We start from the raw sequence: 16,086 nt of genomic DNA, 5'->3' as shown, positions 1-16,086 counted from the left end.
CAGGGCTCCGTACTAGGTCGCTGCTTTTCGTAGTACAGATCATTGATTTGGATTTAAATGTACGGGGTATTATTAACAAGTTTGCAGAAGATACAAAAATTGGTCGTGTGGTTGATGGTGAGGAGGGAAGCTGTAGACTGCAGCAAGATATCAGTGGACTGGACAGGTGGATAGAATAGTGGCAAATGCAATTCAATCTGGGGAATGAGGAAATGTATTTAGGGAGGGCAAACAAGGCAAGGGAATACAAAATAAATATTGAAACTAATTTGCCATTTACAACCAATTTTGCAAGTTTACTGATGTCTTCCTGTATTTTTCGCATTTTTCCTTTGTATTAACTACAGCTCCCAATTATGTGCTGTCTGTCAATTTCGAATTTGCATTGCCGATTCCTGTGACCAAATCATTAATGTAAATTGTCAACAACAGGGGTCCCATCACCGATAAATTGTGAACAACAGTGGTCCCAGCACCGATAAATTGAGAACAACAATGATCCCAGCATCTTTCAATTGTGAACAACAATGGTCCCAGCACCGATAAATTGAGAACAACAGTGGTCCCAGCACCGATAAATTGTGAACAACAGTGGTCCCAGCACCGATAAATTGTGAACAACAGTGATCCCATCACCGATAAATTGTGAACAACAGTGGCCCCAGCACCGATAAATTTTGAACAACAGTGGTCCCAGCATCAATAAATTGAGAACAACAATGGTCCCAGCACCGATAAATTGTGAACAACAGTGATCCAATCACCGATAAATTGTGAACAACAGTGGTCCCAGCACCGATAAATTGTGAACAACAGTGGCCTCAGCACCGATAATTTGTGAACAACAGTTCCTCCAGCACCGATAAATTGTGAACAACAATGGTCCCAGCACCGATAAATTTTGAACAACAGTGGTCCCAGCACCAATAAATTGTGATGAACAGTGGTCCCAGCACCGATAAATTGTGAACAACAGTGGTCCCAGCACCGATAAATTGTGAACAACAGTGGTCCCAGCACCGATAAATTGTGAACAACAGTGGTCCCAGCACCGATAAATTGTGAATAACAGTGGTCCCAGCACCGATAAATTGTGAACAACAGTGGTCCCAGCCCCGCTAAATTGTGAACAACAGTGGTCCCAGCACCGATAAATTGTGAACAACAGTGCTCCCAGGACTTTTGACTTGAACTGCATTTGAAACTTTTGCATAAAAGGAAATTAAGTACCCGAATCGCCCCACGTGGCTCTCAAACGCATTGGGAAGAAGTTCAATGTAAACAATCAGGACTTTAAAGGCAACTCAACGACCTGCACTTTCTTTGAATAAGTTTTGTTCGCCATTATATTTGACGGTGAAATCGCTCTCGGCTTTCATCGAGCTGAAGCAGAGTGTGTCCGCTTTATATCTGCGAGCATGTCGGTGTCGTGTTTAGCTTGGACACTGATCGCTTCCAATTTGTAAAATTTCACCAAGCGTCAGTCAAAAGAAACCGAGAATCGAATTGTCCGTGGAAGTGATGAATTGAAGGGATTGGTGCTCCAAGCAGATCTGGAAAATGCACAGTGCAATCGGTCAGGAGTTCGAAATCCACCCTCCAGCCACTCGCCAATCATATTAACTGAGTTTTACTCTGGTCCAGTGTCACCGCGCTGAAATCGAGTATTTCTCCGGCATGTTTTTCTTCACAGTTGCTGCTTTAAGAGTGAAGACCGGCTGTTTGGATTTTCACTCCTACAAGCTTCAACCATTCATTTTGGACTGACTGCAGACAGTTGTTATATTGGTCGCTGCAAACTCAAAGTTTAGCCCAATTAATTATTGGTTCAGCAGGTGACCTCTTCACCTGTCTAGTTGGTGCTGTCGGTTAGCGCAAAAGTTTGATGGTTCGAGCTCTTATTTGATTTTTCTCAGGATTCATCGCCTCAAAGTTCCAGGGTTTCAATGTATGTTTTGGAAGCAAGAAAATCACAATTCTCCTTGGCAGACAAGCCCCCGAAAGGCCAGAAGGGAGGCCGCACTAGCTGCAGGAGAGCTGGTTCGCTGTGACATGGAGATTTCTGTAGTGAGCGAGACCAGACTGTTCCTATGTTCAGAGAATAAATGGCGCACCCTTTATGTTGGAAAAGCAAAACGGTGGTGATTTTTGTATCAGATGTTGCTCGTTGCGTTACTTTCATCTTGATCGTAGAACCGGTTTGGGTGTTCCTGTAATAAAAGGCGACAATTGCCTATTCATTTTAAATTTAACAACAGCTGCACTGAGCTTTTCATCATACCCTTAAGATACAGTCTGTAAAATGATGAAATTTGATCATCTGCAAAGCATAAAAATCTGATTAAAGTTTTGACTCTCTCTCGGTAACCACGTCAACATCTCCTTCAGTATGAAATAGAAAGTTATCGTTTGATTAATGGTGAATAAAACAGTCATTCATCTACCAACAGGGTTTAATTAGTTTCATGTCATTAATTTAATAATTTCATAACTCTTGCTTAAGTTAATTCCTTGACTTGGAATCGAACTCATGAGTTGGTTGGGAACACTGAATTCAAACCATCAGTCCATCGGGAAGCTCCCAAGGGCGCGCACCCACCGTGATTCATTCAACTGTGTGTTTATTCTCAGGCCTCTTATCTCTCTCTTCTTTTCAGCTTCTGACTGTGGATATTCTTGTGGTTAAATATGAATAATATAGAATATCTCACAGCCCCAGTATATGTGCTCCTTCTCTGTACAGTTCTGTACAAAATCAAACTGTACGGTTCACCCCCGACAGAAGCAGCAGGAGATGCCACTTTAAAATGGCAGTTGCTTCAATTGATTTATGATGGACCTGCGTGGCCTTGCAGTTTTCCCAGGAGCTGCATTCGGTGCGTGAATTTTGGAAATGGAAACATGTCCATCAACAGCTTGTGGGAGTATTTTACCTCACTTTCCATTTCATGTACATGCCTACTTGCAATTGATGCTGTCATTGCCTGAACATCACCTTCTGTCGCGATAGTGGTTTGAACATAAAATGCCATTTTGTGCGAGCAGCTTGTCTGGCAGGAAAATGACCTGAATTACGAAGGGGCAAGTGGGAAAGGTCGCGTTGGTCTGCCTGTTCGCAGCAAAGAATTTTCAGCGTTTCCTTGTGGCCCAGTGTTTAGATTCGGTCATCACCATGGCAACGGATCGATTGGTGTCTGTCTCGACATCCGCATTTAAACACTCTACCATAAGTACTCAAATTGCTGATGTTTTCACTGTAAGGGCGAAGAGACATAAATGTGTGTATATTAGCTAAAAATTCATCAGCTGGGTTGCACCTTTGCTTCTCCCCCCGTCTCAGTCTTTCCATCTTTACCCTTCTTTGCTGGTGTTGCAGGTTCGATCATCCTTGGCCGTTCAAGAAAGCCTGAGAAGTCCATCAGGGGAAAACTCAGAGAGTCAAGAGACAGAGACAGGGAGAGATTAAAGTACAGAAACAAATAGTACAAATATCAAGCTCTGCGAACGAGCAGAATTTCAGATGGAGATTTGGAGAGATTCTTTCACGTGCCGTGCAACTTTGCAAGTGACCATTGGGCTCCGAAATCGAAGCGTTTGCCGCGCTGGAGCATCTCTCTGAGGGAGGGAACACGGTCCGTCAACTCCAGTTCATATTTATTTGAGCATTGAACAAATCTTCAAGAAACAGCGCTACGAGCAGGATTCGAACCTGCGTAGGAAAACCCCATTGGATTTCGAGTCCAACGCCTTAACCACTCGGCCATCGCAGCTGTGAAACGATTTGACAGCTACTGCTACCAAAAGGGTGCAACCAGTGCAGAATTCGGTGCCACCCACAGCCGATCGGCCATCCGACAATCCATCCGATCACTTTTTCTATTCCGATGTGCAGCAATGTGAAGTTGTACACTAACTATTTCATATCAACAATATTAGCCTCTCCTTACCACATTCGTTTTCAATGTGCGACTTGTAATGCCAAGTGAGACTTTGCAGAATTAATTGCTCTAAAGTTACATTGTTCTCTCCCTCGGCATCCGCAGATTATCCACTCTCCCACAAGTATAACAGTGACTACACTTCAAAAATACTTCATTGGTTGTAAAGCACTTTGGGACGTCTTGAGGTCGTGAAACGCGCTTTATAAATACAAGACTTTCTTTCTTTTTATAGTGGAATAAAATTACTGATGTTTTCACTGTGAGGACGAAGAGACATTAATGTGTAGACATTAGCTGCGAATTCATCATCTGGGTTAGATTTTTACTTTTCGTACCGTCTCAGTCATTCTATCTTCACCCTTCTCTGCTGGTGTCGCAGGTTCGATCAGCTCTGGCCGTTCAAGGCTGCCTGAGAAGTCCATCAGGGGGAAAGACAGAGAGACAAAGACAGAGATAGAGAGAGAAAAGTATCGAAAAAACCTAACATCAAGTTAGCAGAATTTAAGATGGAGATTGGGAATCATAGAAGCGTCACTGCACAGATGGAGGCCATTCGGTCCATCGAGCCTGTGCCGGCTCTCTTTAAGTGCAATCCAGATCGTCCCATTCCCCCGTTCTTTCCACGGACACCTGCAAATATTTTCCCTTCAAATACTTATCCAATTCCTTTTAGAAACCACGATTAATTCTGCTTCCACCACCCTTTCAGCCGATGCATTCCAGATTATATCTACTCGCTAGTTTAAAAAAATTTTCCTCATATCGCCTTTGGTTCTTTTGTCAACCACCGTAAATCTGCGTCCTCTGGTTCTCGACCCTTCCGCCAACGGGAGCAGTTTCTCTTTATTTACTTTATCTAAACCCGTCATGATTTTGAACACTTCTATCAAATCTCCACTCAACCTTCTCTGCTCTAAGGGAACAACTTCAGCTTCTCCAGTCTACCCACGTAACTGAAGACCTCATCCCTGGAACCATTCCAGTTAATGTTTCTGCACCCTGTCTGAGGCCTTCACATCCTTTATAAAGTGCGGTGCCCAGTTTTGGACAGTTGTGGAATATTGTGAAGTTCCCTTCACATATCTTGATATTTGGCAAGAGACCACTGGGCTCCCAATTAAAAGGATCTGCCGCGGTGGAGTATCTCACTGAGGGAAGGAATTGCAGCCCGTTATCTCCAGATCATATTTATTTGAGCATTGAACAAAACTTTACACAATAGCGCCGATAGCACGATTCCAACTTCTGCCGGAATACCCCGTTGGGTTTCAGATCTAACGTCTGAACCACTCGACTACCGCAGCTGCGAGCGCCTTTGATGCACGGCTGTTATTCAGAATGCACAGGGTACTCACAGGAGATTTGTGAGACTACATGTTCTTTCAGACAGGTTTCCAACTGGACACATGCAGCCGCTACCGTCCGGACGTTGCTGTTTCACTGGTAGAATTCTCACCTGCCACCCGAGGAGACGGGGATTGATTCCCGGCCGATTAAGGAGGATTTTCTTTCTGCACCTATGAGATCGCCTGAAAAGGGATAGATTCACATTCAGCTTCAATCTGCACACCACGTTGAGACATTTTCCTTTCCCTATGTGGTGTTGCGTCGACAAACCCTCTGCATTCGAGCCACTGAACGTCAAGCATGCTCTGGAATTAAGTCAATCCTGTATTCTGCAACGCTGAAAAGATGTGGAAAACAAATGAATGCAGCTCCACTGAAAATAGTGACACAGGAGGGCTCGTCCGGGATTTTGATCCGCGGACCTCTCACATATCAATTAGTGAAACGCCCAAAGTGAAAACCATAATCCGAGACCAACGAGCCGTCAGTAACACAGCCGTGCAACCAGTCGAAAGTTTCCCTGCTGCACACAACCGATCGCCTATCCTATTAGACCGCTCTGTCCATCCAATCATCGAATCAGAGAATGGTTACAGCACAGAAGGAAGTCAATTCGGCCCATCCAGAACGTGCCATCTCTTTGTAAGAGGAATCCAGTTAGCCTCATTCCCCCGCTCTTTCCACGTGGCCCTGCAAATTTTTCCCTTCAAGTAGTTATCCAATTCCTTTTTGAAAGCCACGATTGATTCTGCTTCCACCGTTTCAGGCAGCACCTTCCAGATTATAACCACTCGCTGCGTAAAAAAGTTTTACTCATTTCGCCTTTGTTTTTTTTTGCCAATCACCTAAAATCTGTGTCCTCTCGTTCTCAACCCTTCAGCCAATGGGAACAGCTTCTCTTTATTTACTTTTTCGAAACCCTTCATGATTTTGATCACTTGTATCAAATCTCCTCTCAACCGACTCAACCGACCACCTCATGAGTTCGATTCCAAGTCAAGGAATTAACTTTAGCAAGAGTTATGAAATTATTAAATTAATGACATGAAACTAATTAAACCCTATTGGTAGATGAATGACTGTTTTATTCACCATTAATCGAACGATAACTTTCTATTTCATACTGAAGGAGATGTTGACGTGGTTACCGAGAGACAGTCAAAACTTTAATCAGATTTTTATGCTTTGCAGATGATCAAATTTCATCATTTTACAGACTGTATCTTAAGGGTATGATTAAAAGTTCAGTGCAGCTGTTGTTAAATTTAAAATGAATAGGCAATTGTCGCCGTTGATCACAGGAACGCCCAAACCGGTTCTACGATCAAGATGAAAGTAACGCAACGAGCAACATCTGATACAAAAATCCCCACCGTTTTGCTTTTCCAACATAAAGGGTGCGCCATTTATTCTCTGAACATAGGAACAGTCTGGTCTCGCTCACTACAGAAATATCCATGTCACAGCGAACCAGCTCTCCTGCAGCGAGTGCGGCCTCCCTTCTGGCTTTTCCGGGGCTTGTCTGCCAAGGAGAATTGTGATATTCTTGCTTCCAAAACATACATTGAAACCCTGGAACTTTGAGGCGATGAATCCTGAGGAAAAATCAAATCAGAGCTCGAACCATCAAACTTCCGTGCAAACCGACAGCACCAACTAGACAGGCGAAGACGTCACCTGCTAAACCAATAATTAATTGGGCTAAACTTTGAGTTTGCAGCGACCAATATAACAACTGCCTACAGTCAGTCCAAAATGAATGGTTGAAGCTTGTAGGAGTGAAAATCCAAACAGCCGGTCTTCACTCTTAAACCAGCAACTATGAAGAAAAACATGCCGGAGAAATACTCGATTTCAGTGCGGTGACACTCGACCAGAGTAAAGCTCAGTTAATATGATTGGTGAGTGGCTGGAGGGTGGATTTGGAACTCCTGATCGACCGCCCTGTGCATTTTCTAGATCTGCTTGGAGCACCAATCCCTTCAATTCATCACTTACAGGGACAATTCGATTCTCGGTTTCATTTCGCTGACGCTTGGTGAAATTTTACAAATTGGAAGCGATCAGTGTCAAAGCTAAACACGTCACCGACATGCTCGCAGATACAAATCGGCCACACTCTGCTTCAGCTAGATGAAAGTTGAGAACGATTTCACGGTCAAATATAATAGCTAACAAAACTTATTCAAAGAAAGTGCAGGTCGTTGAGATGCCTTTAAATTCCTGATTGTTCGCATTGAACTTCTTCCCATTGCGTTTGAGAGCCACGTGGGGCGATTTGGGGACTTCATTTCATTTTATGCAGAAGTTTCAGATGCAGTTCAAGGTCAAAAGTCCTGGGACCACTGTTGTTCACAATTTACCGGTGCTGGGACCACTGTTGTTCGCAATTTATCGGTTCTGGGATCACTGTTGTTCACAATTTATCGGTTCTGGGATCACTGTTGTTCACAATTTATCGGTACTGGGTTCACGGTTGTTCACAATTTATCAGTGCTGGGACCACTGTTGTTCTCAATTTATCGGTACTGGGTTCACGGTTGTTCACAATTTATCGGTGCTGGGACCACTGTTGTTCTCAATTTGTCGGTGCTGGGTCCACTGTTGTTCACAGTTTATCGGTGCTGGCGCCACTGTTGTTCACAATTTATCGGTGCTGGGACAACTGTTGTTCACAATTTATCGGTAATGGGACCACTGTTGTTCACAATTTTGTCAGTGCTGGGACCACTGTTGTTCACAATTTATCGGTGCTGGGACAACTGTTGTTCACAATTTATCGGTGCTGGGACCACTGTTGTTCACAATTTATCGGTGATGGGAACATTGTTGTTCACAATTTACAAAAATGATTTAGTCATAGGAATCGGAAATACAATTTCAAAATTGACAGACAGCACATAATTGGGAGCTGTAGTTAATGCAAAGGAAAAATGCGAAAAATACAGGAAGACGTCAGTAAACTTGCAAAATGGGCGTGTAAATGGCAAATTAGTTTCAATATTTATTGTGTATTCCCTTGCCTTGTTTGCCCTCCCTAAATGCATTACCTCATTCTCCAGATTGAATTGCATTTGCCACTATTCTATCCACCTGTCCATTCCACTGATATCTTCCTGCAGTCCACAGCTTCCCTCCTCCCCATCAACCACACGACCAATTTTTGCATCTTCTGCAAAATTGTTAATAATACCCCGTACATTTAAATCCAAATCAATGATCTGTGCTACGAAAAGCAGCGACCTACTACGGATCCCTGCGGAACCCCACTCGAGACAGCCTTGCAGTCACAAAAACACCCATCGACCATTGCTTCCTGCCACTCAGTCAATTTTGGGTCAACTTGCCAATTTCCCTTGGATCCAATGGACTTTTACACTATTGACCAATCTGCCATGTAGGACTTTGTCAAAACCTCGCGAAAATCTATGTAGACTACAAAAAACGCACTACCCTCATCCACCTTCCTTGATACCTCCAAAAAAATTCAATTCAAACGACCTTCCCTTAACAAATCCATGCTGACTGCCCTTCATTAATCCGTCCCTTTCTAAATGAAGATTAATACTTTCCCCCAGAATTGTGCTCAATACCGAGGTTAGGCTGACTGGCCTGCAATAATTCGATCTATTCCATTCTCCCTTTTTAAACAACGGTACAACTTCAGCAGTCCTCCAATCCTCCGGCATCACACCTGCAGCCAGGGAGGATTGGGAAATGATGGTCAGAGCCTCCGCTATTTCCTTCCTTGCTTCTGTTAACAGCTTGGGATGTATTTCATCCGGGCCTGGCGATTCAGGTGGAGTGATTTGGGGACTTCCTTTCCCTCTTTGCAAACGTTTGCACCGCAGGTCAAGATCACAAGTCCAGGTCCAAATTAGGACTACTTCCGGGTTTGAACCTGAAATCGTGAATTATACCACGACCCCAACGAGCCCAGAAACAAGAATGTGTCTTTAAATTAACGTGTTGCAGACACATTCTATGAGAGGTCTGTCTGTGCAATGAAAGGGCGTTTTAGAACACTCATTCGGTTATCCGTTTCCTCCTGAACAAACACCACAGTGTTATTTTGTCGCTCAATTCCACAAATTAGGTAAAATAACCAGCTGCACAAGGCACTGCTGGGAGTTGAACCCAGAATCTTCTGTTTACTAGACAGACGCTTTAACCAACTAAGCCACAGCGCCAATTGATGACACTTTGTCTCCACCTCCTCTCATTAATATCTATCAGCGACACTTCACTGTTGGGTGTTCAGGCCGTTTTATCTTTGTCTGTTTCGCTTGTCCGTTCACCTGTGCATTCCGACACTGACTGGATTTCTCGCTGTGTTTATCTTTGTGCATCCATCAGTGCGTTATTACACGGATGATTATGTGTGATTGTATTTGTTACATTAAATAAATTCGGGGATCAGACAATTCTCGCTCTGACATTGGAGAACTATTGAGCCGAACTTTACAGCGAAGTGTTGTTTATTGTGGTGCTGAAACTAAAAAAAAAGCGTAAGAGGAGCAAAAAGGGAAAAGGAGAAAAACTTGTGAGGGAAATTTAGGACAACTCTCAAGGTTTTTCCAAATATATTAAGAGAACGAAGGGAGGCTTGGAGTAATGTGGGCCGCTTGAAGACAGATGGAGGTGATATTGTAATTGAAAATCAGGAAATGGCAGAGTTGCTAAATTTTTACTTTGCATCGGTCGTCACAGAAATGGATGAGGCTAAAAGCAGAGACACTAGGAAAACTGTTAATAAATCAAGGGGTTTCCTTTTAGTAAAATAATGGCAATGGAGAAAATAATTAGGCTAAATATAGACAAATCTCCACGACCTGATGTTTACCATCCCAGGGGATTGAAAGGAACAAGTGAGGAAATTGTACATGCTTTCGTCATGATCGATCAAAACTCTCTTGATTTAAGAATTGTTATTTAATGAAGCGCATCTTGATTGGAGGCTTCTGTTTGAGAAAGATCTCGAAGTGATAATTGAGAGACCGAAAATGAAGCTGTTTGGCGGGAGCGCTGATGCTGTCGGTTGTTCGCTGCTCTCGTGTTGCACAATTGTTAAGCGTGCGTTACTTATTTATAGCAGTATGGGCTCCAGAAATGACCAGGTTGTGAGTTCGAGCGTCTTCTAAAACAATCAAACCTTTTACTCCGAACATTTTGACTGGAGTTCAAGGTACAACTGGTATGTTCCATAACGCGTCTACTTCTTAGTGTTCCCATGGGAGCTCTTGGGTTCCTCCGGCCTGCCGTCTTGCAATAGCAGGTGCCAGTTTACTTGTTCATAGGGGGAGAGGGGACTTTTTGCGGCAGCTCATATGGCAAAGGGGCCGGTACGAGATCTTTAAATCTAAAGAACCAAACAAACAATTCTTCTTTTCGTTAAGCCGATATTCATCGGTTGGAAGTTTCGTGTTGGCAAAATTTGGAAGGGAAATATGCTGCCTGATGTCACTGTGTAACGGGTGAAATTATTCAGCTTACAGATGTTAATAGGCTGAAAGGTCGAGAGGCCTTTTCCAGCTCCCGTGTGGGACAAGTTCAGCTTTTGTGCCGCTGGGTAAAGTGTTATTTTAATTGGTGCTAACGAATGACAAGACATTTGGCACAAACAAGAAGAATTGTAAACTCACGAGTTCACTGTCCATGTTTCTTACATCATGTTCAACAGGAACAAGGATTCTCCTCAACATGTCGCTGAGAATTTTATAAAACGGACCTCACCCTTGCTTGCCGGCTGCAGGGATGATTCAGAGGCCTGCCATGAATATGCACGATGGGAGCGTATGTAGTATCGAGGCTGGGTAGCTCAGTCGGTAGAGTATCAGACTTTTAAAGTGGGCAGTGAGCTGAAGGTCCAGCGTTGAACTCCCTGTCCAGGCTCCAAATTTCGGAATAGCTGGCAAGCTGTCACTTTGCAGCGGGACCTGCTATGTGTTGTCAAAGTTTCGGAAGTATCCTTTTTCCCAGTGTGGGCAGTAATGTGATGTCTGAAGCGGTTCCCCATCAGGAATTCTAGTTCACTGTATTAATTTCGCAACACTCATTAAACTCTGTAAAAAAGACGAATGCTTGTTCGAATCGCCATTAATCAACCAGTAACTTTCTGTTTCCGGCTGAATGAAATGCTAACTTTTTTATGCTCTCATTCACCAGGCCGAAATTAGGGAGTTCAGAGGGGAAGAGAAAAAGGAAATGAGAGGCAAAGAGAAATATGACTATGGACTGACGGCCAACATAAAAGGGAATCCAAAAGTCTTCTGCAGGCATGTAAACAGTAAACGGGTAGTAAGCGGAGGCGAGAGGCGGATTCGGACCGATCAAGGAGATCTACTCATGGAGGCAGAGGGGATGGCCGAGGTACCAAATGAGTACTTTGCATCTGTCTTTACCAAGGAAGCAGATGCTGCCAGAGTCTCAGCAAAGGAACTTATAGTTGAGATACTGGATGGTCTAAAAATTGATAAAGAAGAGGCACTTGAACGGCTGGCTGTACTTAAAGTAGGTAAATCACCTGTTCCGGATGGGATACATGCTAGGTTGCTGAGGGAAGTAACGGTGGAAATTGCAGAGGTACTGGCCATAATCTATCAACATCCTTAGATATGTGGGTGGTGCCAGAGGACTGGAGAATTGCAAAGGTTGCACCCTTGTTCAGAAATGGGTACACGGATAAACCCAGCAAATATAGGCCAGTCAGTTTAACCTCAGTGGTGGGGAAACTTTTAGAAACGATAATCCGGGACAGAATTAACAGTCACTTGGTCGAGGGTGAATTGATTAGGGAAAGCCAGCACGGATTTTTTAAAAACAAATCGTGCTCAACTAACCTGTAAGAGTTTTTGATGAGGTAACAGAGAGGATAGATGAAGGCAATTCAGTTGATGCGGTGTATATCGACTTTCAAAAGGTGTTTGATAAAGTGCTGCATGGTAGGCTTATCATCAAGAAAGGGACAGGAAACAGAGATTACTGGGGAACGGTTCTTTTTCGAACTGGAGAGAGTTGTAGAGTGCTGTTCCCCAGGGATCAGTGCTCGGACCACTGCTTTTCTTGATATATATCAATGACTTGGACTTTCGTGCACAGGGCACAATTTCAAAATTTGCAGATGAAACAAACCTTGGAAGGGTAGTAAACAGTGTTAAGGACAGTGATAGACTTCAAATGACATAGACAGGCTGGTGGCATGGGCGGAGACGTGGCAGATGAAATTTAACGCTGAAAAATGCGAAGTGATACATTTCGGTTGGAAGAACGAGGAGAGGCAATATAAACTCCAGGGCACAAATGTGAAAGCGGTACAGGAACAAAGAGAGTTTCATGTGTACAAATAGTTGAATGTGGCAGGGCAGGTTGAGAAAGCGGTTAAAAAGCATTCGGGGTCCTGGGCTTTATAAATAGATGTACAGAGTGCAAAAGTATAGAAGTCAGGATGAAACATTATAACACACTGGTTCGAACACAACTGAAGTATTGTGTCCGGTTCAGGACACCGCACTTCAGGAAAGATGTGAAGGCCTTGGAGGGGGAGCAGAAAAAAATTACCAGCATAATTGCAGGGATGAGGGACTTTAGTTACGTGGATAGACTGGAGAATCTGAGGTTGTTCTCCTCGGAAAAGAGACGGTTTTGTGGAGATTTGATAGAGGTATTCAAAATCATGAAGGATCTCGACATAGAAGATGGAATGCACTGCGTGAGGGTGTGATGGAGGCAGATTCAATCATGGCCTTCAAAAGGGAACTGGATAAGTACTTGAAAGGAAAAAAAATGCAGGGCTTCGGGGAAAGGCGGGGGAGTGTTTCTAGCTGGATTGCTCTTGCAGAGAGCGAGCACGGACTCGATGGGCCGAATGGCCTCTTTCCGTGCTGTAGCCTTTCCATGATTCAACTCAATGTGCATGAGGCGATGCCAAGGGAACAGAGCGTGCCGCAAATCGACACACCTCTCAGTATCCTCCCAACCAATGTAGTTTAAGAGCAAATAATTCTGAAACGTCTCACTTGACAACTCAAGTCGTACACTCGAAACCAATTTGGTAAAGGGAGACTAATATTGGTGATTGGAAATATTTGGTGTGCAACTTGATATTGCTGGACACCGGAGCAGAAAACGAGATTGGATTCACAGACCTGGTCTGAAAGGATGGCCGATCGGCTGTGGGAGGCAACGAACTTTTACACTTGCCTGAGGAAGGAGAAAATCTCCGAAAGCTTGTGAATTTAAAATAAAATTGCTGGACTATAACTTGGTGTTGTAAAATTGTTGACAACTTTTACACTGGCTGCAAAGCTGAAGTAACAGCGGCTCGTTGGTCTAGGGGTATGATTCTCGCTTAGGGCGTTTCATTGAATGATATGCGAGAGGTCCCGGGTTCAAATCCCGGACGAGCCCTCCTTTTAGTGAAAAGTCACCAATTGGCTTCTGACATGTTTTCAGTGTTGCTGTTGGTGGAACTGAATTCTTTCCAGAGGATGTTTGAGCTCCAGTGGACTCAATGCCGGAGTATCGTCGGCGCAACACACGTGAAGGAAATAAAATGTCTCAAGATGATGAGGAGTTTGAAGCTAAATTTGGATTTTTTTCCAATTCTGGCGGATATTAGATGACGGGATAGAAAGCCACATATCCAAGTTTGCCGATGACACCAAGATGGGCAGCATTTTCAGCAGTGCAGATGGAAACATAAAATTACAGAGAGGTATTAATATAATAAATGAATGGGTAAAATTGTGGCAAATCGATATCAATTTAGTCAAGTGTGAGGTCATCCACTTTGGACCAAAACGGATAGATCAGAATACTTTGTAAATGGTGAAAAGCTCGAAACAGTGGAGGTCCAAAAAGACTGATGTGTCCATCTACATACATCATTAAAATGTCATTGACAGGTACAAAAAGTAATCAAAAATGTTAATGGAATGTTGGTCTTTATATCTAGAGGACGAGAATACAAGGGGATAGGCATTATGATACAGCGATACAAAGCCCTGGTTAGACCACACCTGAAGTATTGTATTCAGTTCTGGGCAACGCACCTTAGGAAGGATATATTGGCTGTGGAGGGAATGCAGCGTCGATTTACTAGAATGTTACCTGGACCCCAAGGGTTAAATTACGCGGAGAGATTACATAAACTCGGGTTTACCTCGAATTTAGTAGATTAAGAGCTGATTTGATCGAACTTTTCGAAATATTAAGGGGAACTGATGGAGTAGATAGAGAAAAACTATTTCCGCCGGTTGGGATGTCTCGGACTCGGGAACATCGCCTAAACATTCGGGTCAGGACTTTCAGGAGTGAAGTTGGGAAACACCTCTCCAAGCAAAGGGAGGGAGAAGTTTGGAACTCTCTTCCGCAAACGGCAGTTGATGCGAGCTCAATTGTTAATTTTAAAACTGAAATTGATCAATTTTTGTTAACTGAAGTTATTAAGCGATACGGGGCTAAAGCGATTATCTGGAGTTCGGTCACATATCAGCCATGATCTGTTTGAATTGCGGAACAGGCTCGAGGGGTGAAATGGCATACTTATATTCCTCAGCTCCTCATTGGTGAGAATGATTCTGTATTGGCCGGAAATCGAACCAAAGTCTCCCGCACAAGAATTGAGAATTCGACCCCTGAACAACCAATGCGCGCGTTCTTAATAGCGGCAAGTGTCCATTTGGAATCCGATCTGAACGAACATGCCGTTTACAGCTGCGGTGGCCGAGTGTTTAAAGCGTTGGACTCAAAATCCAATTGAGGTTTTCCTGCGCAGGGTTGAATTCTGCTCGCAGAGCAACTGTTTAAAGATCACTTCAGTGCTGAAATAGATTAATTGGAGTTAATTGACCGCATTTATCTCTCTCCCAGAATGAGAGATTCTACAGCGTGGCCGGTGCTTTTAATTAGTGTCAGAACTTCTCTTGAAAGACTTCAAGACCCGAGAAGGAATCTCTCCCAACCTGTAACTTAAATTCTGCTAGTTTGCAAAACCTGACATTTATACTCTTTATTTTCTTTGCCTGCATCTCTCTATCTCTCCCTGTCTCTGTCTCTTGTCTCTCTGTGTTGTCCCCGATGGACTTCTCAGGTTTCCTTGAATGGCGAGAGCTGATCTAACCGGCAACAATAGCAGAAAAGGGTAAAGGAAAAAAAGACTGAGAGAGTAGGAAAAGGAAAGGTGCAACCCAGCTGATAAATTGTAGCTAATGTCTCCACATTCATGGCTCTTCGCTCTCATAGTGAATGAAAGCAGCAATTTGAGTAAAGTATATTTATGGTCGCGTGTAAACAACAATGTCGTTTCAGAGCAATTCATTCTGTAAAGTGTGACTTGATAACACAAGTCGTACATTCAAAAGGAATTTGATGTTGTTGATATGATATAATTGGTGTAGAACCTGACATTTTTCGACATCGTATATCGTACAAGAAAGCGGGATTGTATGGACAGAGCGTTCTGAAAGGATGGCGGATCGGCTGCGTTGCAGTAAAATTTTACAGTGGCTGCACGGCTCTGTTGCCAGTTGGTCTTCGGGTCTGATTCTCGGTCAGGGAGTTTCACTGGTTCAAAACCCGTTGAGCCCCGTTGTGTCCCCATTTTCAGTCAAAGATCACCAATTGGCTTCTCATTTCCTTTCAGCGATGCAGAAGGCAGGTTTGACTTATCTCCAGCAGAGCATGTTTGAGCACCAGAGGACAGAATGCAGAAAGTTTGTCCAAGCAACACACGTAGAGGAAATGAAGATAATCTTTCAAGAAGTTGGACCGATTGAAGCCGTCACATGAATTTATCCCA

General features: G+C 43.5%; 3 non-coding genes across 3 annotated transcripts; 1 reads left to right on the top strand and 2 right to left on the bottom strand.

The window, feature by feature from the left end:
• Positions 1-3,688: 3,688 nt before the first annotated feature.
• On the bottom strand, positions 3,689-3,770 carry trnas-cga (transfer RNA serine (anticodon CGA)). The gene has a single exon. It is a non-coding gene; the product is annotated as a tRNA-Ser (tRNA).
• Positions 3,771-9,404: 5,634 nt separating this feature from the next.
• trnat-agu (transfer RNA threonine (anticodon AGU)) lies at positions 9,405-9,478 on the bottom strand. The gene has a single exon. It is a non-coding gene; the product is annotated as a tRNA-Thr (tRNA).
• A 4,127-nt stretch (positions 9,479-13,605) lies between these two features.
• trnap-agg (transfer RNA proline (anticodon AGG)) lies at positions 13,606-13,694 on the top strand. Its single transcript is given in 2 exon segments — positions 13,606-13,641; positions 13,659-13,694. It is a non-coding gene; the product is annotated as a tRNA-Pro (tRNA).
• The last annotated feature ends 2,392 nt before the right edge of the window (positions 13,695-16,086 follow it).

The sequence above is a fragment of the Heptranchias perlo genome, chromosome 20 (genome assembly GCF_035084215.1).
Source record: "Heptranchias perlo isolate sHepPer1 chromosome 20, sHepPer1.hap1, whole genome shotgun sequence".
NCBI lineage: Eukaryota > Metazoa > Chordata > Chondrichthyes > Hexanchiformes > Hexanchidae > Heptranchias > Heptranchias perlo.
The sequence above is the reverse complement of the archived record's forward strand: the minus strand, read 5'-3'. Positions and strand labels throughout refer to the sequence as shown.